This window comes from Melospiza georgiana, chromosome 13 (assembly GCF_028018845.1).
Source record: "Melospiza georgiana isolate bMelGeo1 chromosome 13, bMelGeo1.pri, whole genome shotgun sequence".
NCBI classification, from domain to species: Eukaryota; Metazoa; Chordata; class Aves; order Passeriformes; family Passerellidae; genus Melospiza; species Melospiza georgiana.
This window is the reverse complement of record NC_080442.1, coordinates 5,816,021-5,839,977: the sequence shown is the minus strand read 5'-3', so window position 1 is coordinate 5,839,977 and position 23,957 is coordinate 5,816,021. Positions and strand designations below refer to the sequence as shown.

General features: G+C 40.5%; 1 protein-coding gene across 2 annotated transcripts in view; it reads right to left on the bottom strand.

The window, feature by feature from the left end:
- The window catches only part of APBA2 (amyloid beta precursor protein binding family A member 2), an 82,167-nt gene extending 63,114 nt beyond the window's left edge, over positions 1-19,053 (bottom strand). Inside the window, exon 1 of one of the 2 annotated variants that reach the window (XM_058033629.1) lies at positions 18,940-19,053. The gene's annotated coding sequence lies outside the window, so the exon portion shown is untranslated. The remainder of the gene's footprint in view (positions 1-18,939) is intronic. The other variant, XM_058033627.1, reaches the window with a different exon arrangement.
- Between the last annotated feature and the right edge of the window lie 4,904 nt (positions 19,054-23,957).

The following is a 23,957-nucleotide window of genomic DNA, read 5'->3' as shown; positions in this document are numbered from 1 at the left end:
ATGCTGAGATGATGCACGAAGGACATACTCCTCAAAAACCCTTTGCCTACTGGATAATGATAATGAGGATGTGCTACTTGTTCTTTAAAAAACATCCAGCACCTTCAGAGGTTACACAGCAGCCCTGAGTAACCTGGAACTCATACATGTGCAAATATATCTCAAGTTGATTATGGGTAATAAATTAGGGGTTTATTGTCATGATTAATTTGGGGAGCAGAGGGCCTAAGGAAGAGACAACTCATTGTTTATTCTATAGAAAGAGCAGACATTTCATTTCTTATCAATTACTTCACTGGAGTTGAAAGATGGAGCACAAAAACAAAGTATACTTTTAAGACCTTATGAATTATAGTTCCTAGTTGGGTTTTCTTTTATTTCACTGCAATTATTTTGAGATACATTTTAGCAGAGACTCAACCATAAAACACTGTATTGCTAAGTAAGAAGCCCACAGGAACAAAAGAAACAAAAATGAATTTTACCACAGTAGACACTGTCTACCCTAATGAACACTGTCTACTAGATTATATGCTGGTGATAATAATCTTATTTCTAACATCTAATGGGTTAATTTTAATCTAATTTTGTCTGTTAAGAAAATCAATGTGTGATTTGACTTAGCCCATTCTAGGTAGTAAATTAATGTAAATTTTTAACTGGACACAAATCCTGATCAATCTCTTACTCTCTCTGATTACTACACTTAAATATTTGTTACACTGCTGGAGAACACATCTGGTAGTGAGTTTCATTTCCTCAACAGAGTTGCTATTTTCCACTGCACAAAACATTAAGACAATTTCTGGAGGCTGTCAACAACATCATACTTTTATAATAGCATAACTATTATATTAACTAGGAGGATTCTTAGAAATACCAGTAGCATAAAAACATTTGAGGGAGTATGTATTTTGCCATTAATTCTTTTCTTACTTGAACATCCCTAATTTTAGAATCAAAATACTTTGAAGTTAAAAGTGACATAGTTGGAACATAGAGTATTCTTCTAATTCTTTAGGTATCACATCTGGCCAGCTACACACACTTACTGCCACTTTCATTCTACTTTCATTTTGGTATTTTTCTTTCAGAATCATGGACTCCACCTCCCTAGAGTTAGTGCAGCAGTCTGGTGGACAAAGCCTTGTCTGTACCAGAGATGTCCTGATTCATTTTTCCTAGGGCAATTCACCCATCTATTCCTTTATCATCAATTTTAGAACAGAATTGCTGAAAACACACACAGAGTTATTCAGAAAAGGATGCTTAAAGTCAACACCTAATTGAACTTTGATTAAATTTTACGGTAAATTAATTAGTCTTCTTAATATTTTCCAGAAATCAATTATATCATCAGTGATGCTGGGGATATGGATTCCAAGTGTAGCTCAAGAGGAAGGGATAGGTATGACCACAGAGGGATCTTAGAAACAACCTGAAATAAGAAGTAAATCTCCCCATACACCATACAAGTATTAATGAGTAAATGATGCCTGTGTGCATTAGGTGGAAGAACAGATACTAAACTGGAGAATCTCAGATACCTGTAAATCTCATACATCATCCATTCTTTTTAGCCTATTAGGATTATGGTGAGATGTCTCTCAAAATCCCTTCCAAAGTGTCTCTGATACATATTACTGTGGTCACTGTAAATTTTAAAAAGCTAAACAAAGATAATTTAGTTTCATCAGTTCAACTTCAAACCATAGTGACAAGCCATCTATTCTTACCTATTTTCATTTTCCTATTCAGCTCCAGCTGCAGCCCAAATTCATCACCATAAGCTGTGAAGCAGGAGTCTGGAGAACAAACAGTTCAGAGGTCTGCACAAAAGGACTAGAGCACCTTATTAAAAATAAATGCTAGTGCTTCAGTAATAAAAAAGCCCTTAATTGTATCATAGTGTCACCTTTACTACCTGAGCAGTGAAATTTGAAGGCTCTAAATTGCTCAAAGGGCTGATGATTAGCATCTAGGTAGGTCTTAAACTATCAAACCCAGTGTTTTTCTATTCTTGAATTGTTAGTTGCTATCTTGAGAAAGATTTTCTTTGCATCCCGAAACAAAGGTGTGGCAAGCAGTTGAAGAAAATAAACCAGCTGCTGCTCTGCATAGAAAATCACTGCATGGCACCAATTACAGATAATAAAGGAAACACTGGCAGAAATCCACTACATGATACCCCAAACCACTACTGTTGACACTCTGTGCAGTGTAAAAATAACCAATGACATCCAGGCATTGTTGTCCAGGTCTGCAAATCTGCATCCAATTTGATTATAGTGCCTGACAAATGAGAATGCTATTTCCAATTTCAGCCAGCCTGACAGACTATAACTGCACTCCTGCAGTCCTGAGGCAGAATATTTGGTTTGTTCAGGACAAGCCTGAACTGGGATTTTGCTTTCTCTATTTTTTAAGCCTTTTTCTGAAAGTTCTTCAGCACTGAAATGATGACATGATGCAGAGGAATTAGCTGAATAACCCAGTAAAGGCTCTTCTCAACAAGATTGCTGTATTTTACATCTGTCAGGAGTTCTGAGGTCTGGGTGAAGTTAAGAAAGGAGGCTTAGAGCAATTGAGTAAGGAGAGGCAGCAATGTATAAAGCAGAGTACCAGAAACAAACAACACAAGCAACTATGTCTTTAAACCTTACTTGCAACAGATCAATTAGGGAATTAATGCTTTTTTTTTTTTTTTTTTTTTTTTGTGGAATTAGGAAGCTAATGTAGGAAGATGACTGACTAGAAAATTATAGGGCACAAAAAGACAGCAGTACAAAGTACCAATGTGCGAACCAAATGAAAAAAATTTGTTCCAAAGCAGGAGCACACACTGCAGGTACCTAACTCCTATTCTTACTCTAAAATCAAAGTGTACATTAAGGAAATCTGTAATTAATAGTGTCTTCTATGAAACTACAGTAAATAAAACTATTCAGAAGAGCAGGAAGTGACATATGGTCACTCCTTCAAGGATACTGTTCCTGTTCCAAAGATATATGAGCTTTTTATTTGAAGGGAGATGCAAAGTCATGCAGGAGAGTCCAGTCTCTTCTTGTCTCTCTGAGGAGATTTAAAGGATTCTCCATTTAAATGTAAAGGTGCTTCTGCAGTAACAATACTAAATGCTGCAGAATTACCCTGTCTGAATCCACTGATCAACACAGTAAATCCTAACTGGTGGCACAGTGACAGAACACAAGCCAAATTTGCACAGTGCTTTGTGGATCAGCTGTGGCATTTTATCCCTTCTGAGATTACATGGGGTGTGCCCAGAGCTGCCTCCTTTCACAAGCACTGGTCACCTGGAGAGGTTACAGTTTAGTATTCCTGAAAAACTGAATTCCTAAATCATTAAATACACTTCATCATATTTCTCCCACAAATAGAAAACTCCAAGAATAATCTTGGCTAAGGATGGTGGCAGTGAGACTGGATTAAAGGACTGTCAATTTTTTCTGCTATCATTTCTATTAGATCTACAATATCTGACAGAGGTTTACAGAATTAACTACTGGCTGTGTCCATGCCTCATCCCAAAGCTAAGAGCCAGTCCTAAGGCACACTGTCCTTCACACAACTCTATGTCTGTGCTGCAGACATCAATTAAGGATGACACATCAGGCTATATGTGTCTGTGCAGTGTGACACTGCACAAGAATTCATTAGGAAGGAAAGTCTTATATTTTTTAAATTATGATTGGTTTAAAATAAAATCTAAAACCTAAAAAGACTTATAATGTAGAGCAGCCACGTTTTCACAAACATAACTGGAGATATTCCTGGGCAGAGATGTTTGAAGCCCAGGTGAAAAGGCTCAAGAACATCTCTTTCTGTGGAACCCACACACACATGCTCTCCAATAGAAGAGATTTGCTCATTCATTTTTTGTCTGTGTGCTTAGGAGGTCACATTCTTGTCCTTATCTAGACTGCATTTGATAATTACAGATCAGGTAATTATTGAAATCCATTAATATTTCCTTATGTTATTTTTCTGAAGCTTCTTCCTAAGAGGCAAGACACAATTATTCCTAGGATGATCTTTGGATGCAATTGCTCCTAACAGTCACAGCTACCATGGCATTACTTCAGATGTACTTCCTGGCTGCATTTACTGGGCTCTCTTTCCTCTTCTTTTTAGTGAAGAATAAATTATAAGTCTGCTTTGTTTTAAATCAGACAGACTTGGAAACAGCATAATAAGATATGACAGGTTATAGCAGAAGTCAACTCCTGAGAATTCTCTTATTTCCCCATGCCAAATCTGAAGATGCCATAAACTCAAATCCTCTCTGCCAGTCATAAAATTTTAATTAGCTAAACTAAAAATACTGGTACTATTTACCACTGTTCTTATTTATTTCTTAAACTGCTAGACTCAACACTTCTAAAGCAGGTTGCCTGTTTCAGCATACACGTGAGCATCCTATTCAGCTTCATTACAATTAATCAGTAATCTAGTCTCTTGTTTCTCACTGCCAAATGATAAATTAACTACTAGCTACATTCATGGATGGAATATTCATTTATACAATGCCCTGGGGTACTTCTGTGTAGTACAAGATGCCTCATGGACAGATATCATTGAAAGCTTCAGTAGAACTATGGAACAAAAAAGGAGTAGAACTAGTCAGGATGAGCTGAACTATATGAAAACAGTAGAGATCTGTATCAGCAATTGTGGTAAACATCACTGAGATATAGAAAATTAAACATGGACATTGCCTGGAATAATGAATTCTTCTTTTAAATGCAAAAAAAACAAGTACCTCTCTATGCAAAGAATAACTTTCTAGAGGTTTGTGAAGAATAGTTTGACTTTTTCAAGGTCAAATTACATTGTCAGAGTATAGCACTGTATGTGTGTTGTGTAATGAGGAGATTTGCCAGTTCTGGAAGTGAAGTGATTTTTTTCCCCAGTTCTCTGCATCATCTGCTCAAGCTTCCCTTTACATGCATGAGGGCAGCAGAAGGATCCAGAGGTTCTGCCTCTGGCCTTGCCTGTTTCAGCATCCCTTACATGCTGCAGGCTGTATCTGGCAGGGTTTTTCAGCTTTCTAGAGCATGAAAATGACCTTTGCACAGGTGCAGACTGGATGCATAACTGTTTGCCTCTTCCATAGTCTTCTTTCTGGTTTTATCTGCATTTTTTTCTAGTCTTTAAATACCAGAGATGATGAAGTACTAATTTTTAAGTGGTGGAAGAGAGTTCCATAAAATACTAATAATCTGGTGATACTTAGTAGTACCAAAACATGTTTAAGATGCATTATATTACAAAACTACAGTATAACAGGATATACATTTTTTATTTAGTAGCTCTGAAACATAATGAAACTTCAGTGGGGAAATTCTGTCCTCTGTTGGTTTTTCACAGTCCAAAGAAAACTGAATACAGGATGAGCTCTTGGTAAGAATATAGTGGGGCCTGTAGCCCCCTGTAAAATGCTAGCCTGCATTTTGAAAACTCACAGCACCCCAGCTCAGAATTATCAAATCAAGGCATTTGGTCATTTGAGCACAAACTGAGTTTTGAGCCTATCAGCAATCCAGAATGGCTCTCATACATAGCACAAGAAACACAGCACAGGAAAATGCTTGCCAAGAACAGAATAAAACCACTGAGAAAGAAACAGAGTTATTTTCAAATTTCTAGCATAACAATATTAATTATTATGAAGCTTTCTCTCATAGGGATTTTTTTAATTCTCCATTCTGAAATTAATCACTGCACCATATATAAAATAATTTCAAGCTTTAATTATAAAATAATAGGCAACATATTTGAAAGCAGCATAGAGATTTAGCTAAGTCAGGCATTTCAAGCAAGGCTCACATTTTGGTGTCACCTTCTGTTCTTGCATTTTAATGTTTCAGGCATCCTGCTTTATGAGCAGGTTATCATTTATTGCACAGCAAATGTTGGCGAGCTCCTGCTCTCCCTGGACCTGGCAGCTCAGAACAGCATCAGAAACTGGTATAATCTCAAGATCTAGACTTCTACAGGGAATAAAGGATTTATTTATCAAGCATAGTGTATGGAACTGATCCTGCAGGAATATGAAAAATTGGTCTGCATGGAGTGTAAGACTGTATGAGCCACAGCAGACACATTTACAGGCATTTGTCTGAGGTACCATGAGACAAACTTGCATCCAGACTCAGCCACATCTTTTTTTACCACCTTTGCAAACACTTAGAGTCTTATTAGGCACACAGAGCACAGAGCAGAGAAGTTTGACTTCATTCCAGATGCAAGGTTTTTGGAAGGAAAAAGCATTGGATGTGGGCTTTTGAGCTTCTGCTGTTGTGCTTTTGGAAAGTTAATCACCAGATTTATCAGTAAAGGACACACAAACCCAGTATTTTTGATCAAACATGCATCAAACCAAGGGAGGGCTCCCAAGGTGACTCCTCAAGAACCTACCAGGTTAGCATTACTTGTTCTATTTAAATTTAAAAACAAAACCGGACCTATCATGTATCATGATGGCTGAATAAACACTTAGTTCATCTGAGATAAAATTCATTAAATTAATAACTGCTGGATGTTTCAAACATCCAGCTATCTGAAAACCAAAGTCTGAAGATGAGGATTTATAAATTGCAAATGAAAGAACCAGTCCCCTGTGATATCAGGCAAATGAACAGCATGTTGGTAGATGTTAAATCCTAAAGCATAAATAATCTCCTTAAATCTACATCTGTGAAACCCAACAGTGAAGTTAAAAAAATATCTGTCCTTTATGGTCAACAGAAAACAATTTAAGAAAACAAAAGATGAAAAACAGGGTAGCCAAAATGCTTTTCACTATTGGATTGTTGGATGTAGAGGACCTGGGTGGAATTGACCTGATTTGGTTGAAAAAAAATAGCCTACCATCCTACAATTTGCAATGCAAATTTCAGCACATTATTTAAAGCCATTAAATAGAAGCAATCAGCCATGGTTGGATCATCCACAGTAACCAGTATAATTTAAGTAATGATATCATTGTTTATCCTCACTTGGGGTAGGTGGAGTTTTACATTTAGGATGTTGTAGCTCCTTTGAAGTTGGTTTTTAGGTTGTATAGACAAATATTTTGCTTTCTGAAAAAGTACCAAGCACTTACACAGAGGTTTAAACCTGCCAGCTGTAACATGCTGTGCATACTGAAAGACTAGGATCTTCTAACTCTGTCAGGAAGAGTTAATTAGCAAGGTGAATATTTAGATAAAGCCTATTTCCTGTTCTATCTAAGGATCTATTTCCAGATGTTACTGTAGGGTCACATTAGGAAATATGTAAATTAGGTTGATCCAGACTGAGTTTTCTGAGGTGTAAACTGTCTCTCCTATTGTATTATCAATGCAAAGAGTAACATCTGAAGAAAGCCTTCACTTCACCAATTTAGTGAAAAACACTTGACATAAAATTTGTTACCTAATTCTCCTTTTTCACATAACAACCTGTATTTGGTTTGATGTGATTTATGCACTCACATCTTTCTCCCAAATCAATCTCCATCATTCCATTTTAAAGGAACCAAAGAGGTTATCTGCTCCATATTTATACCAGCATCCACAGATGAATGCCTTTAAGGGTGAGGGGTTTCTGGTGTCAAGTTGAAGGGCAAGAATGCCTTCATGTCCAAATTTATGCTCACATAGATCCAGGACTGTAGCTCCATTTATATGCAAAGCTGCAAATTCTCTGCTTGGTTACTCAACACTCCAGCAATGACTGCCTATAATTTATAGACAGAAGATGACAAAGTGCCAGTTATGTAAAGAGCTTTGAGCAGATAAACAGACTAGTCTATGCAGATTTCTATCTGTGAAATTGCATTACCAAAGACAGTGCTCTTTTATTTTGGAGAACTGAGCTAATTTTTTCCCTTCTTTTTCCCCTCAATATCTTCATTGCCTAAACAGAAGATTTCAAAGTTTCATTTCTTTTCTGATGCTACATATAATACAAATAACACTCATCTTGGATGAAATAAAATAGGCAATTAGCCCATAGTTAAAAGGATTCTTTGAAAAAATGTGACTTTGGCTATCTCAGCTGCCTACTCTCTAGTTTGAAAAAGTTTCTCAGTAAAGGTGGAAAAATCCTTTTCATGAAATCTGCAGGCAAAGTTCAAGAGAAATTCTTGATTTATCAGCCTTTTCTGTGCTAGAACTGTAGGATTAACTGTGTTGTTTAAATTGCTCAATTTACAGCTAGGAAGTGAGGCATCATTAGCTGTCTAGGCTGTGATGCACAGCTCTTTTCCCACTAGATCCTAATGGCTTGTAAAGGAGAAAAGAGGAATGTGGATCTTCTCTGGTTGGAGAAGTTGTTGAAAACTGAAGAGCTGAGCTTCTTCAGACAAAGCAGGGGAACAAAGCAATCCTTTTGTTTACTACTGAAGTTTATTCCTTATCTTGAGTGGTTCTGGCAACAAAATCAAGGGACTGAATATTTCTTAAAGTTTCTGACCATCTTTGGAAAAAAGCATCTTGGTTTTAGGTGATTTCTGTAACAAGGTAACAGAATCTGTAGGATTCAAGCCTGATGCTATGAGATGATATCCCATAAATTAATCACTTCTGAGCATAGTTCCCCTTGCACATCAGCTGGCTGAAGGTCTTAGGAAGCACTCATTTTCCTTTGGACCTTCATGATGATAACTGCATGTTCATCTCACTTTTGCCAAGTCATTATAGGGTAGAGAAACTGTTCTAAATGAGACAGTAGATCCTGCTCTCTACAGGTGTGTGATACAGCTGAAATAATGTCATTATGAAAATAAGAGTAAACAGAAATATTCCAGCAGAAATGGTAGAACAGATTTGCATGAGCCTTTGGCAGCTCATACAGTGCTATTTGTATTTTTTAGTCTCTTGAATAATCTTGGACTCTGTGCATGTCACTCCTCCATGCTCGTTAGCTTCACGAGAGCGCAGGAGATGATAGCTGGCTATCTCTGCTTTGTCTTCTCTGCCATGCTGTGCTCTGCCAGGGATGGGAACATTGAGACTTCCAGAGGTCTGTCAAAATCCTCACTATGTGAAGTGTTAAATCTACATTTGGGGCTGATTTTTTTTTGTTTTCTTCACACACAGGTACATAGACTTTCCCTATCAGTGACTGACAGCAACAGTGCAGCACAGAGCAGGGAGAACATTGAGAACCCACTGTTAGACAATATTCTAAAAAGTATTACTACAGCTTCAGCCATTCTCTTGGAGGAAGTGTACTCTGTGATTGAATAATATGCGGTGTCAGCAAGGTTAATTAGATTTACAGTTGGCCTAAACAAGAGATTAGGTTTTGGCTGCAGCTGGCCTAACTGCAGCCTGTAAAATAATGGCATTACACAGAAAAAAACCTCTATGGAGCAGGAGTTGGAGAAAAGGCACTAATCCTGCACTGCAAGGTTGCTGTACCCCAAGGTTACAGCTGGGCAGCAGTATGGAGCCTCATGCTCCATACCTGATACATTGACTAGCAAAGGACTAGGGGAATATTAATGAAATAACATTCACTAATATTCTGATGTCTTTATAAATAGATGTATAAAAAAGCTAGTGTGAAAAAAAGAATTTCCCCAGCATTTGATTTCATTTGTTGTAAGATAAAGTTTTGCAAAATGCATTTAAATAAGCATGCATTTCCTAGGTTCTCAGTAAATGTACCTACACACTTGGCTAACACTTTCAAGAATTAGCATCTTTCCTTAAAGATGAAATGGTTGAAAAATCACTGAGGCATCACATTGCTACATTGTGGGTCAGTCCATTTTGTAGTTATCTATGAATTTTCCAATTCAGAACTCTGCATCTCTCATCACTAAACATGCAGTAAGTAGTTACTGAGGGAAGAATGTAAATGGCAGTATGAATATTGCTGATATGCTCAGTAATTTCATTATTTATTCATAAATAAACTGGTTTGTCTTCAACTGATGCTCAAGGCAATAGGTATATAAATTTTGGTATCTGGTTTAAAGTAAGTAATGTCTACAGTTGAATAAATATATAGATATATGGCACAAAGTATTATGGCTGGCAGAATAGGATCCTTAGAGGCTACTAATTATGTAACTGTTGTGCTCATTGGAAAAGTCAAACACAGACTAATTCCTCTATCAATTTGAACAACTTTTATTTTTCTATCAGTAGGTAAACTCTGTTTCACCTTTCTAAGCCTAATTATTATCAACACCAACTGAATTAACAGAACAGCTAGGCCATGGCAGTCTCTGGTGGTCACCAGAAGTTCCTGTGCTGCAGCCACAGTCCTGCTGGGGCTGGGGACACTCCCAGGGACAGGAGCACTGCAGGCAAGGCTGCAGCTCAAAGCAAAACTGAAGTCTTCAAAGATGCTTGAGCTGCACCCAGGTCAAATCAAAGGTCAACTTCCAGCCACTTAAAGATATGTTACAGACCCTTAATAACAGAAACTGTCCCCACTGTAAAATAACAACAACCTAACACTGTGTGCACCTCTCCCAATGGACTGACAGGGTCCTGGAAGGCTTCCCTGCAGGATCCAATTTTGTACCATCCTATGTAGCCTAGCATTGTGAGGGTATAATCAACTTCTGCACCTCCTGGTATCAGCTCCTTTACCAGATGCAAACTCTAAACAGCCATATTATATATTCCTTTCCATTTAATTCTTCCCCTCTTGTATTTGCTATAGTCACAACTTTCAACTGAGGGCAAATAAATCCTAAATTATGTGTGTTGTGGAAAAGCCCATTAATCAAAATTTCATCAGCTTAAGTATTCTGCAGAAATACCTGCCACAAAGAGCTTAAAAATCTATAAGTCTACAGCTGAAAAATGAATAAAGCCGACCTTGGGGAGTTTGCTTAAAAATCAAACACACCCTCACTCCCACCCTCAGTGACACAGTACTAGTAAAAAAACAACCATGAAAATAATGTAATAACTGCAAAGCCATGCTGTTATAGTCTCCAGAGCAGAGAACTTTTTATCTGCATGCTATTCATATTTACACAGGCAAAATATTTAATATGTTAATCTACAAAGTTAATTATTTTTATCTTTGTAGTTTAACCCAGCAAGAAGGTTAACAGTAAAATGCAACTAAACAGTAGAACCAAATTAAGATTTTCCAGTTAGGTACACTTAAGTTATATTCTCTAGTACTTAGAGATATAATTCAGGTTTTACTAAAGGTTTGGTCTGCATGTTATTGATTACATCCAGTGTTTCACTTAGTACATGCTAGTTAATAGTAAGGAACTTATTTCTACCACAACTGCTGTAGCCTGCAAATCACAAGAAGTCCAGAATTAAAGGTATCATATTGTGCACAAATGTTTAAAATACAAACTCATAGTTTCTTCCTGGAGCCTGTCTGAGAATAAGCTCAAAGCTGTGATTCTCACACACCAGAAGCTGGAGCCTAAACTAAACCATGAAATACTGTAAGAGTCCCAACACTAAAAAATGTCAACATATCTAAGTTAAATCAATGTTGGCTCAAGAATAAGACAGGTATTCTACTGAATTGTGAAAAAAAAAACTTTAAAAGTAATTATAGATACATGCACAGGAAGGAAAATAACACAGTTGCAAAGGTATAGTAGGGGTGTAATATATAATTCCCTTCAATTTTCCCCCAAAATCATTATCTGTCAGTTGGTGGGTCAGTTATAATGTATATGAATTGAATAATAAATGGAGGACAAATACTAAATTAAACACATGCTGTACAGATAATTTATTATCACTGCCTATAGGTGGGGAATAGATGTGGAAAAACCTTAAGGTGGTCTCTTTCCAAGTTTTGAAAACAACCAGTATCACAACAGATACCTTTTACTTGGTGAAAACTGAGACTTCCACCTACCACTGAAAAGATAGAGAAAACCCCTTAATTATTAACAAAAAAATTAAAAAAGCAAACACAAAAGCCAGTCAACCAAACCAAAAGGCAAGCAAACTAAAAAATTCCTACGAAAACAATTGAGTTAAAGGCACATTCCTGATACTACACAGGTATTTTCATGGCAACTCTTCCATCATAAAGCCATGAAAAATTCTGCCCCCAACCACCTTCATAGTGCTGGAATCTGCAATACAATGCAAATCACTGTTTACTAGGGAGTGTTCCCTTCCAGTGCTCATTTTATGCCTCTAATGCAGCACTGAGCATGGAATTTCTAGTCACCAACAGAATTCCTCCCCTTTCATTCATCTAATATGCAACAGCTCTTATCTCCTGGGCCATAACATGTCAAATACTTCTACATAATTAAAGCCACACTGATTGACTGGCTAAGAATATCACAGGGATAAGTTTCTTTTTAAAGCTGCCTTATCTGTAATCAAGAGTTGTCTTCCACTAACACAAGATTTTGTGCCTAAAGGACATTTTATATATATCTACACACACATATATATAGAAATAATGTTCCTTTCTCCTCCACAATACATCAATAACAAGAAAGTATCATCATACTCTGATTTCCCTCTGTTGTATTAAATTGGAGAGGACAAAAGATGGCAAGAGGCACTCAGTAAGGCAGGAAAAATGCATATTTTTTAAGTATGGAAACTATGGTGAATATTCCTCCTTTGATATAAACCTTTATTGCACTCCCAAACAGAATCTTTCCATATTTCATTGCTTCGTGCATATCTTAGATTTGTTGTGATGCTGGGGTTTATTTTAGAAAAAAAAATTAAAATCTGTAGAGGCCAAAAAACCATGAACAAATTGGTGATGAGGCTTATGTCTTGTCAGGCTATTTTATATTTTAATGCACTGTTAACAGTTCATTCTTTTTAAATACAAATCTAAGGGCAAATTTAAATATCAAGGCAAGCAATCTGGTAGCATGGCAACAACGTGCTATGCTGCATAGTAAGAATTTGGAACTATGCAAGCCTGCTTCTTTCCTATACTGGATCATTTTATGAGAGCAGGAATAAATTTATGTTCTTTGTAATTGCCCTGATGATTATTAGTGCCTGTAGTGATCTTTGAAACTCAAGACAGGACAGCAACCCTGTGCAGCCTGGTACCAGTGAGAATGGCCCCATCCTTACCAGACACAAAAGCTGCAGATTATAAGAAGAACAAAAAAGAGGAAAAAAGGATATGTTTAGTAACAGTGTTTAATGCAAGATTTCATTCCCAGGAGAGCAATTTGGCATGGATTTGAGGAGCATAGCAGCTCTGAAGCAGTCTTGCTTCTGCATGAGGAACAGGCAATTCCATCTCCATACACTCCCCCAGATGTGTTGAAAAGGCATCTCTCAGCTTTCAGAGTATGAGTTTTGAGACCTATTTTAAGGTTTTACTAAACAAAAAAGTTGCACTGAAATAATTTTTGTGGCAGCTCGTATCAGTGATTCTTGAGAGTAACATCAATTTATTGCTACCATTTCACTCTTAGTGATTGGGGAAAAAATAAAATCCTTTGTCATTCTAGAACAGATTCTAGGCTGTGCCACCCTCATTCTTGTCAGTTAATCCAGTAAATCAATATTTTACCAAGTTGCTGGAGCAGGAAAAGGCAAAGTTAACTATCACTTCTGATCCTGAAGGACACACTGGGTGACCAGGAGTCCACCCAAGCACCTTTGTTTCTGGGTAGTGGACAAAGGCAGTAAAGATGTGGATGGCATAGTGAAATATTATTTTCTCTTTTATTCTTCACATAAAGATCAGGTAGTTCACTGAACCTGAACAGTGAATGCCAAACACAGCGACCCCTTCTGGGAGGTTTTTACAATACTGCTTGGATTGGCGCTGTCTCTATGGAACTGGTGCTTGTCACCACACATTCCCATGTTACATAACATCCCTTGGCGTTTTGGACTCCAGTGGTCAAATCCAGGTCTGCACCCTCACCAGAACACTCATGGTCAGTGTTACAGAGCTGTTATTTGGGTTGTGAGCTGCTTCTTGCTGGTTTTGTACACTGAAGATAGAAAGAAGTAAATGTGCCTGCTATGACCACGTTATGAGATTGTAGCTGAATCTAATCTCTGTACTCAGGTGAAAGACTTCTAAATATTTCTGTCTTACACCTAATCTTCATTAAATTAATAAATAAAATAAATCTTACACTAAATCTTCAAAGGTCAGATCCCGTGAACCCTTAACACAAAGGCAGAATACATTTTCAAGAAAAACTTGCAGGGTCTCTCTTGGAGAATATTTCAGAAATAAAAAGGATTTCACTCCTCAGAAATGATTAAAGTTACTGTACAATTGACTTGGGAAGAGAAACTTATACAAAGGTTGTAGCTGAGAAGTGCATCTGTGAAGAGAATCTCTCAGTAAAGGGTAACAAAAGCAATCTGGAAAATAATGCAAATTGATGGTATGCTTACAAATATTCCTAATATCAATGCACAAAACAAAATTCAAAACCTCCATTCAATTAATAGACTGGAAATATTCAATCTGCCTTTTAAGTAATAAACCAATATAATTTTCTATGTGGCTGAATCTTCATTATTAGGTCTGTAACTAGCAGGGCTATTTCCTGAAGGAAACTTCATCTTACTAATTCAAACCAGACAACTACCCTGAGATACTCCTCACACAGCTCCCACTGCAAGCCTGGGATCATCAGTGGATGTCTGCATTGCAGAAGTACTACTTGAAAATCCTTGTCTGGACTGCAAACCTCACATTGCTTATAACTGACATATTTTGTATACCTTTTTGCCAACTTTCCTTTCCTCTTCATTTCCTTCTATTTCAAAAGAAAATGATGCCTTCATGCATGAGTATGCTCAAGAGGATGCATCTCCAGCAGCCTTTCACGTTATCTGAGGACAATGACACTTTCCCCTGCCATCCCTACCTACAGGGCTTCTAGTTCTTCCTCTTTAGCTTAGGTGGAAGCACCTATGAATCCCAGAGTTTTCCATACTGGTCTTTGCTCAGCTCTAACTTACTCCTCTTGAAGTGCAAATCACCTTCCTCTGCTGCAGCATGTGAATGAAGACAGTAAGTACTGCAACAAAAAAAGGAAAGGAATGTCATGTACTCAAGTGACAGTGCATTTACCTACCAGCATCAGAAACAAACTGTTCAGTCCATTTGTTTTCTACCAGTTGTGCAAGGCCTTCCTTCCAAAAAAATAGTATTGTTAGCCAAGGGAAGACCTAAGTTCAGACAAAACTGAGAATTTGAATGGGAGTTCTCTTCTCATGGATGTCATGGCAAAGCTTAAGTGGTGCATGTTCAGCTTGTGCAGACAGCAAAAGCCTAAAGCACTACACACTTCACCAGTCACATGGTGCTGTCTTGAGCTGCTTTTCATGCAGCTCTCATGGGTCCTCAGGAAAAAATAAATCATACATGTAATACTCTTCCCAGCAGACTAAAAGCATTTGCCAGTACTTATAATGAGCATTTGACTCAGCAACTGCAAGTTTTTTGAGTGCCTAAAAACCAGCAAATTCTGATTCTGCTTTCAGTCCTTCCTCTTAGCTTGTGAAGCTCATGTGACTGCATCAGGGCTTTATTTTCTCTAGATGTAACAACTGCCATTACATCTCTTGCACAAATGTTGCAAGGCTTTAATTGCTCATAGTGGTGCCAAAAGATACCTCTCAGTAGCAGCTCTTGCCTGCAAGTAGTATGCAATTCCTTTTGTTTATTTCAGTAAATATCTCTTCCTTGGGAGGCTTATAGTAAGGTATTAGTTTGTATTAATGTAATGTGCTATTTCACACATAATGGATGTTGATATATCATACTGATACTGTATCCCATCTTTGTTGGGATGCACAGATTAGTTCTAGAATGGAAACTCTAAATCTTTCTTTAAAAATCTGACTTCTGGAAACATGTCTGCTTCTTGTATCATGTACAGATAGGCACAAACAGGATCATAACACTTCAGGTTGTTAGGAATGTCAGAGATCTCTTGTCCAAGATTCTGCTCAAACCAGGGTAATCAGTGAGCCCTGATCAGTTTGCTGAGGGAATTATCCAGTTTGGTCTTTACAGTGACCATACAGCCTCTCTGGGCTACCTGTCTCCATGTATGATTGTCCTCGTGGGGAAAAGTATTTCTCTTGTATCCACTCTGAACCTTTGTTTCAATTTCAATTTATGCCTTTTGTCCCCCATTCTTTGGCACACGCCACTGGGTTGAGTCTGGGATCGGTTCCATGAGGAACTCCTCATAGGGACTGGAAGGCTCTGTTAGGTCCCCCACAGCCTCCCTTTCTGCAGGCTGAGCAAGCCCCACTCCCCACCCTCTGCTCAGAGCTCAGCCTCCAGCCCCCACTGAAATCACTTCAGTGGCCTCTGCAGAACCCCAGGTCTTTAATAACTCCTGTACTGGGGGAGCAAAACTGGACCCAGGGTTGTAAATGTCACCTACTGGGTGCTGAATAATAATAATCACCTCCCTTGCTGTCCTGGCTGCACTGTGCTCACACAGACCAGGGTGCTCCTGCTATCTTTGTGGCCAGGGGTTGTGGCTGGTTCATGTCCAGTTTGCTGTTCCCCAGCACCTCTGGGCCTTTTGGGCAGGGCTGCTCCTCTGCCTCTACCAGTGCTTAAAGCATGAAATAATTGCCTTGTTTATTTAAACACAGGGAAATCGATTTAAAAAGTCTGCAGAAGCATCTGAACCCTGATGTGTTCAAATGCTACAACCAAGATTTTTTCTGAAACAAACCTGAATCCTCCATGTCTCTCTGTGAGCTGGTATCTTGGAACAGGTCACTTTCTCCAAATTATCCACCCTCAGCACAGGAATATTAACTGAAAGATGTTTAAACTATGGTATTTTCACAAATTATTTCTTAGCAAATGTTCTTATCAGAACAGCTGGAGAGATGGTAAAATTATGCTTCTTGAAGTGGTTTCTCGTGTTCACAGCCTTAAGCAAAGGTCACTTTTTAAAGACCTAGCTTGTTTAAATTCAGGTCCAGTCCCCAACCTGAACCAGCATTAATCAAGTAACTACACAAAACATGCTTTTAAAGATTCCTTCTTAGAACTGTCATACTTTGACCAAAAGAGCTGAGCCTTTATGGCCTTTGCAAGAACACTTTTCCTTTACTATCAGAGGATCAAGAGGGAGCAATAACGTAGCTGCTGCTGCATTTTTAAAAATAGCTTCAGATATTTCCAAGTGCAGACAGGGGCTAAACTATCAGAGAATTTAGAAACTCTGACAGTCAGGGTTTATAAGGACAGTTCTGCAGCATGAAATCCTATGAGCTCCAAACAGACTCAGAAGTACAGTGGCTTTCACTTCAGCAGTTTAGCTCTTGCAGAACAATATATGAAGGAAAGGCTCTTTCATCTTGTCTGTCCCATGGATGATAGAATGATAAATTGCATCTTATGCTTGACATAAATGTCAATCTTTTGCTTCTCAAACACATGACCTGCACATACTGTATTTTATCTTAAGTGGCAATAAGGACTTAAACTAGAATTCCTCCCCTTTAAAACTGTGTTATATTTGAAACACTGTGGCTTACACAGAACCACAAAAAACTATGACACTAATTGTTTCTCTTTTTCAGTTCTACTTATTAATTAATGAGGGATTCTTGGGTAGCAGGCATAATAGATAAATACCTTTTCTGCAAACAGATTTCCCAGCCCCTCCTGGGAGATTATAGGGTGGCCTTGGCCAGGTAATGTAACTGAAAACACTACTTGCATTTTTCAAACTGGTCACAGCAATTTCAGACTTTTCTTAAACATCGCTGCAATGCACATTATCCCTGTACTATACACATTGTATGATCTCTTGTCTTTATCTAAATTTCTTTTCTTGTATCTCCTCACTACCATGCAACAACCACCAAAACAACACTGAGGATGCAAAGTACATAAATCTGAAAGCACAGATTGCCAGTTGAGGCAAAATAAGGCAGTCTTTGACTTTCCAAGATGCAGCTCTAAATGCAGTATTCCCTTCCTTTCCCCCACCCCCATCCCTTTTGTTATGGCAATACAAGGCACCACACACACACATTCAAAAAACTGTTCAATAAGAGGCAAACAGATCATGCCGTAATATCTCGTGCTGTTTATCCCACCAAAAATCAGGTAATCTTAACTGAGCACCCTTCTCCCTCCAGATCTCATGATGAGGGGAACGGGCAAAGAGCAGATCAAAGGCTCTGATCCCTTTGCTAGAGTGGAGACATGAAATCAGAACCAAATACAAACTCCGAGCGGTATTGCATTACAGGAGGGCTCCTCTCGCTTTTCTTTTCACTCTTATTAAGACAAACGGACTTAAGCCTCCCGCCCTCCCAGCAGACGCTGGCATGATGCGGATGCTGCACGGCCGGTGCCCGCGTTACTGGAGCCGCCGTCCCGGCACGGCGGGGCTCAGGCGGCCGGGCTGGGCTCGGAGCTCGCCCCGTCCCGGGGGAGCCGAGCGGAGCCGCAGCCCAGCCCCGGGGGAGCCGAGCGGAGCCGCAGCCCGGCCGGGGATCGCCGCCGGTTCTCCCTCGCCTGCCGGGGGGCGGTGGCGGCGCCTCCCGGGCGCAGCGGGGACGAGCGGGAGTGCGGCAGCCCCCGGTGCCGGAGCCCCGCGCCGCCGATCGCGGCAGCGCCGGCCGCTCCGCCATGCCGCAGGGGCTCCCCTTCACCCCGGCTCCCCGACCGCTCGCGGCAGCTCGTTGCCAGGGGATGGGGATGGGATGGGAATGATGAGGATGAGGATGAAGATGAGGATGGGATGAGGCGGGGGTGGCCGCTCGCGGGGAGAGCAGCCCCCAGCCCCGATTCGAGGGGAGCATCGGCCGTGCTGCCGGGGGCCGGGGGCTCCCCGCTCCCCTGAGGGGACCCGCGGGATGCTGCCGCCCCACCCCCGACGGAGCCGCCGGTGCCCGCGACGCCCCGGCCGGCGGCCGGTATGTCCGTCGGTCGGTCAGTCGGTCGGTCAGCCCCCCGCCCCGCTCCCCCGGTCCTTACCGCGGTGCAGCGGCGGGGCCGGTCCCGAGCAGCGGGGCAGCCGCAGCCGCAGCCGCTCTTTTGTGTGGCTGCCGAGCGCCGCACACCGCGGCGGGCCCGCCCGGGAACCTGCCTGCGCCAGCGCCCGGGAACCTGCATGGCGCATAGCGCCCGCGCCGCCTCACGGCCCCGGCGGCAGCGAGCGGGGGGCGGCCCCGGGCCCCGCAGCCCCGGGGGCTCGGCGGGACGCACTGACCTGTCCGCCATCCACCGCCAGACCGGGGCCGGGCGCCGGGCCAGCTCCGCGGGTGCCGCACTCCTCAGTGGCGTCCAGCCACAGGACGAGGGGCAATGGCCATAAACTGAGCACAAGTTTCACCTCAGCGTGAGGGAGAACTTCTTCACCCTGAGGGTGGCTCGGCGCTGGAAGAGCTGCCCAGAGAGGGTGGGGCGTGTCCCTCTCTGCAGACACTCCGAGGCCAGCTGGACGCGTTCCGTGCCACCTCCCCAGGTGTCCGTGCCTCCCAGCAGCTCTGGCCCAGCGCTTGTGTCCGGACACTGAGGGCCCTGAGGGGGCCAGCCCGCGGGCCCGGCCCCGCTCCCCTGCCCGCTGCCCTGCCACAGCGAGGTTCCCTGGGTGCCCCATCCCGCGGCGGCACTGCCCGAGGCCGCTCCGTGTCCCCAGGGAGCCGCTCTGCCGCTGGGCTGGAGCTGAGGGTGTTTTCTGGGAGTCTCCACAGCATCTCTCTGCGAATAACATTCCTGTATGCCATGTCATCCTGCTAGGTGATCACCTCACCTTTCCCTGCTGCTTGAGGTGTTCCAGTGCAACAAAAACCCAAACAGCAAAAGTTTGAACATTATAGCAGGGGACAGCAGTGGACTCAGTCTCGTTCCATCATACGACGAGATTTATGAGAACAAATGATTTTTGTGCCCTTGTGCAAATAATACATAGATCAACCCCTAAAGTTTAATAAAGTAGGATTCAATGTGTATTATTTAAAAGCTCACTGAAGAGAGTTTCTCCAAGAACATTTCTTATGGTGGATGATAAACACAGTTGGTTCCTCAGGCCTTTTATTAGAAACCTCTAGATCTTTTAAGGGCAGCTAGATGATAGTGACTATTTTGTAAATAAAGAAATGCATATCTTAGAGAAATTCTGACCGGCTTTGCTAATAATTATGCAAATTTGAGACAGTAGCTAATCAGCCAGATATCAGTGTTTACTGTAATAGCTATGTGCTCAGCATGGTGTGTGTTCATTTTGCCCTGGTGTTAGCATCAAGGCACATACCATGTACAAGCACAGGTCCTTCATGGAAACACCATTTTGTAGAGGGAGGGTTTTAGTTTTTAGTTTAGTTGTTAAGATTTTTTTTTTAAGACTCTCCATTTGCTGCTGAGAGGCTATTTTCTGGCATGGTTTTCTATGGTGACTTTTCCCATCTGTCCCTTTCAACATCCCAATTACTTGACAGATTTTGGTTTCCTTTTGAAGATACTAAAAACTCAAAACATTACCCAAACTGTAATGCATGTATGTTTTACACAGAACTGCAGTGTATCTGCAGATATAATCTGTAGACAGGTTGTTTAAACATTTGGCAAATGATCTTTTAATTAGTATTATTAATTCTCAAAATTGTTAACTTGATGAAACAGCCTCATATACATAATAAAGTCTCACTTTATCAAAATACCAAAAGTAGTATTTCCAGCCCAAAAGGGCAGGTGTTTTTTAAATGAAGTTATTGCAGCTGCAAGTATTGTACCACAACTGACCTCTCAAAGACTTCAGAGGTCCCAAAGGGAGTGGGATATATTTTTTAACTTTTTTAAATTTAAGTTTCTAACAAACATTCTCCCTCCACGTCATTTTGGAGACAGTGACTCAGACAGATGGTTATTATGGAAAATTACATAGCAAAATGGAAGGTAAAAATAGGGTGCATGATACCAGTCCATGAATATATCTCTCTTACTCTTCAATTTCTGGAAATAATCATTTCCGTAAAAGCCAGCCATGGGTGCAGAGCTGGATATGCCCCCTATTTAATGCAAATTGTGCATCACCACATATGCTTTCAGGGTACCTGCAGTTACAAATTAGTTCAGATCTTAAAATCGTATTTTGAACATGTCTTTATTACTGAAAAAAATGCAATGTTAAAAATAAGTAAAAATTTTCATTCAAGATGTACTTCATAGAAGATTTTAGTACGTATTTACTATTTTTGCGTTAGCAGTAAGAGTTGAAAGGCCACTTTAGGTTAGACCTAGAAGTCATTAAATACTTCAAAATGTATCATTATGTTAAAATGTATCAGAGAACTCCCTCATTTGTGAATCTGTGCTATGAATTTTGCAGTTAGCAATGCTTTTTGACAATATACAAGATAGTGTAAATGAACGTTAAAATTGACAGTTGACATAATTTTATAGATATTTAAAGATTATACAAGACATAAACATCCCTCCTTCACAATAAGATAAATATTTATTTCATAATTTGTTCAAAGTGCTTTGAAAATGCTTGTCCAAGGTGACAGATTTTGCATTCCTAAGTAGTTGAGCTCTTCCATTGTGAAATGTCAGTCCTAGGTTGATTAATTTATACATTGCTGTTAGTTTCCATTTTCATAGTAATTAACTAGTTTAACTTGATGATCTTATTCTGTTTGACAGCCTCAATTTGGCCAACATGGCAACTGCTTTGGTAAAAGAACTGATATTGAAACAATTAATTCTGAGTTCTCTTAGTTAAGGGTTCCTATGTGCAACTAACCCATGTCACAGCACTACAGGAAGAATTCCTTCTAAGGACAGACTCAAATGAAGTGCCAGGGGTATCATAGTCCAGACACTCCTAGGGTAAGTACCTCAACCAGATAATGTAAACATCTCCATGTTCATGGCCTTTCTATGAGAATGCAGCTTGACATGGTAATAATGAAACCAACAGAATTCAGAATGAAGTTCAGGTGCGTTAATAGCAGAAGCAGCACAACAGGAAGGGACTTTTTGCAGAATTGCAAAGCTGTAAGGTTAGCTTTCTTTTAAAAAGCATGCTGTTAGTTCTTTTCTCAGCTTTTTAAGTTTGCTTCTAGTTTTGTCTCATCATAAGGAACGGGATTCATTCTGCAGCCTGTTCACCTCCTCCCACCTAGGAGTGACTTGAGGGCTGCAGAGAGGAAGTAAAAAAAGATACTTTGCATCATTTAATTATGAGCTCTTTAGCTGCCTGAGTAATGTTGATGGAGTCCAGAAAAATGTGTCTTGTCTGCCTTAGGCAGCATAAAATGGGAACATGCTTCAGCTCAGAGGAGGAAAAAGGCACATGGAGAGATTGGAACAGGGAATTCGCACTTGACAAATGGCACAAGTGTGAGAAAATTTACTGGCAAAATACTAACACTCCATCTTCTGAGAAGCTTGACATTATCAGAGAAGAAGGTTTTGCTGTTTTAAAAAATCCACCAAACAGACAAAAAACAAAAAGAAGAGCCTAATTCCCTTCCAAGATAATCAGGCTCCAGTTACTTGAATCACTGTTGTTCAGGGGGGTATTGTTAAATGTCCCTCCACTGAAAGCAGCAAATCACAGTTCTCTCATTCCCCAGTTTCCATCCCTGAATTTCCACTGTTTTCCTGGGTGTTACTCCCCTCTTATAATCATGGCAGTGACAAAGAGAAAGGCCCATGTATGTAAACCTTGTACCAACCTCTTGGTAAGTCAGAACCCTTGTGAAGGCTGCCTGCCTTAAGGTGAGGGACTACACAGTTGATAGGGGCTGATTCTGTTCCCACTGAAGTCTAAGGGAGTTAAGTTTATGGACAGGAAACTTCTCTCAGTTGTAGCTGTCTTCAGCTCCCTTGGATATTCTCTAAGTCTGTAGCTCCAGAAAGGGAAATCCTCCTGTCCTATAGCACACACCCAGACAAGTAAGGAGGTCTGATCCCATCCAATTTTAAGAGCTTTTAAGAATATGATCCACTTTTGTGTACTGACTAATTTGCACACCTAAACTCTCTTTTGCAGGGCTGGGGCTGTGTGTGTGCTGACATTTTCTTGACTTCCACCTTAGGAGTAGTCAGTAAAAAGGTATGAACTGTGAGATAGGAGCACAATTTAGATACAGGAACAAAATACATCAGCTGACTTAGAGCTGGGCAACCCCATGTCAGTCAGTCAGGAAAATTGCTGGTTACTAGCTAACAAGTAATACAAGCTTCTTTCTGGCAATAAGATATGGAGCACAATCATCAGGTGGAGCAAGTGTTTACTTAAAAATGTCTGTTCTCTAGCACTGCCTTATAGGTGCACAGTTTGTGGTCATTGGGAGCGGGGCTGCAGCTCATCCCCAGTGGGCACAGCTGTGAGCAGCAGGGGAGCAGCACTGACAGCAATGAGCCAGGGAGTGCCCAGGGGCACCGACCAAGGGAACAGAGGGCACACAGGTGCAGTGCATCAACGTGAGGGGATAAAAGGCTGGGCTGAAGAACAAGAGGAGCAGATGTTTGCAGCCTTCTGCTGTGATGTTTCTCTGTATGGACAGAGGCCTGAAGCCTTCTGATGAGGTGAGGTGTTACTGTGTATGGGTGAGTGCTTGAAGCCTGCTGAAATTGTATGGGGATGCTCTGTGTATTGTGGCTGTCTCAACTGTGACACTACCTCAAGCTACTTACTCTGTTGATAGATATCCTACACAGAAGTCCATTTCCTTCAGATAGGACAAAGAAATGGAGAATGAACCACGGGAGGACTGTTTCTGTTGCACCAAACTAAGGGTATTTGGTTTAAAGGGTTCTGTTCAATTATCTTAACCAGTGAGGCTTCTAGTATTGGCATTCTTATGCTGGCTCTGCAAAAAAGGTACCTCCTTGTCTTTGACAGAAAGAAAAGACAAAAGCAGCTTTGCTCATAGAATCTCTCCTAGAATGGCTGAATCATATTTTAGGAATATTAAATTTTTCCGCATTTCCATTATAAGTGTTAGGCTTTCTGAATTTAAGCAGTTTAGAATTTAGATCAC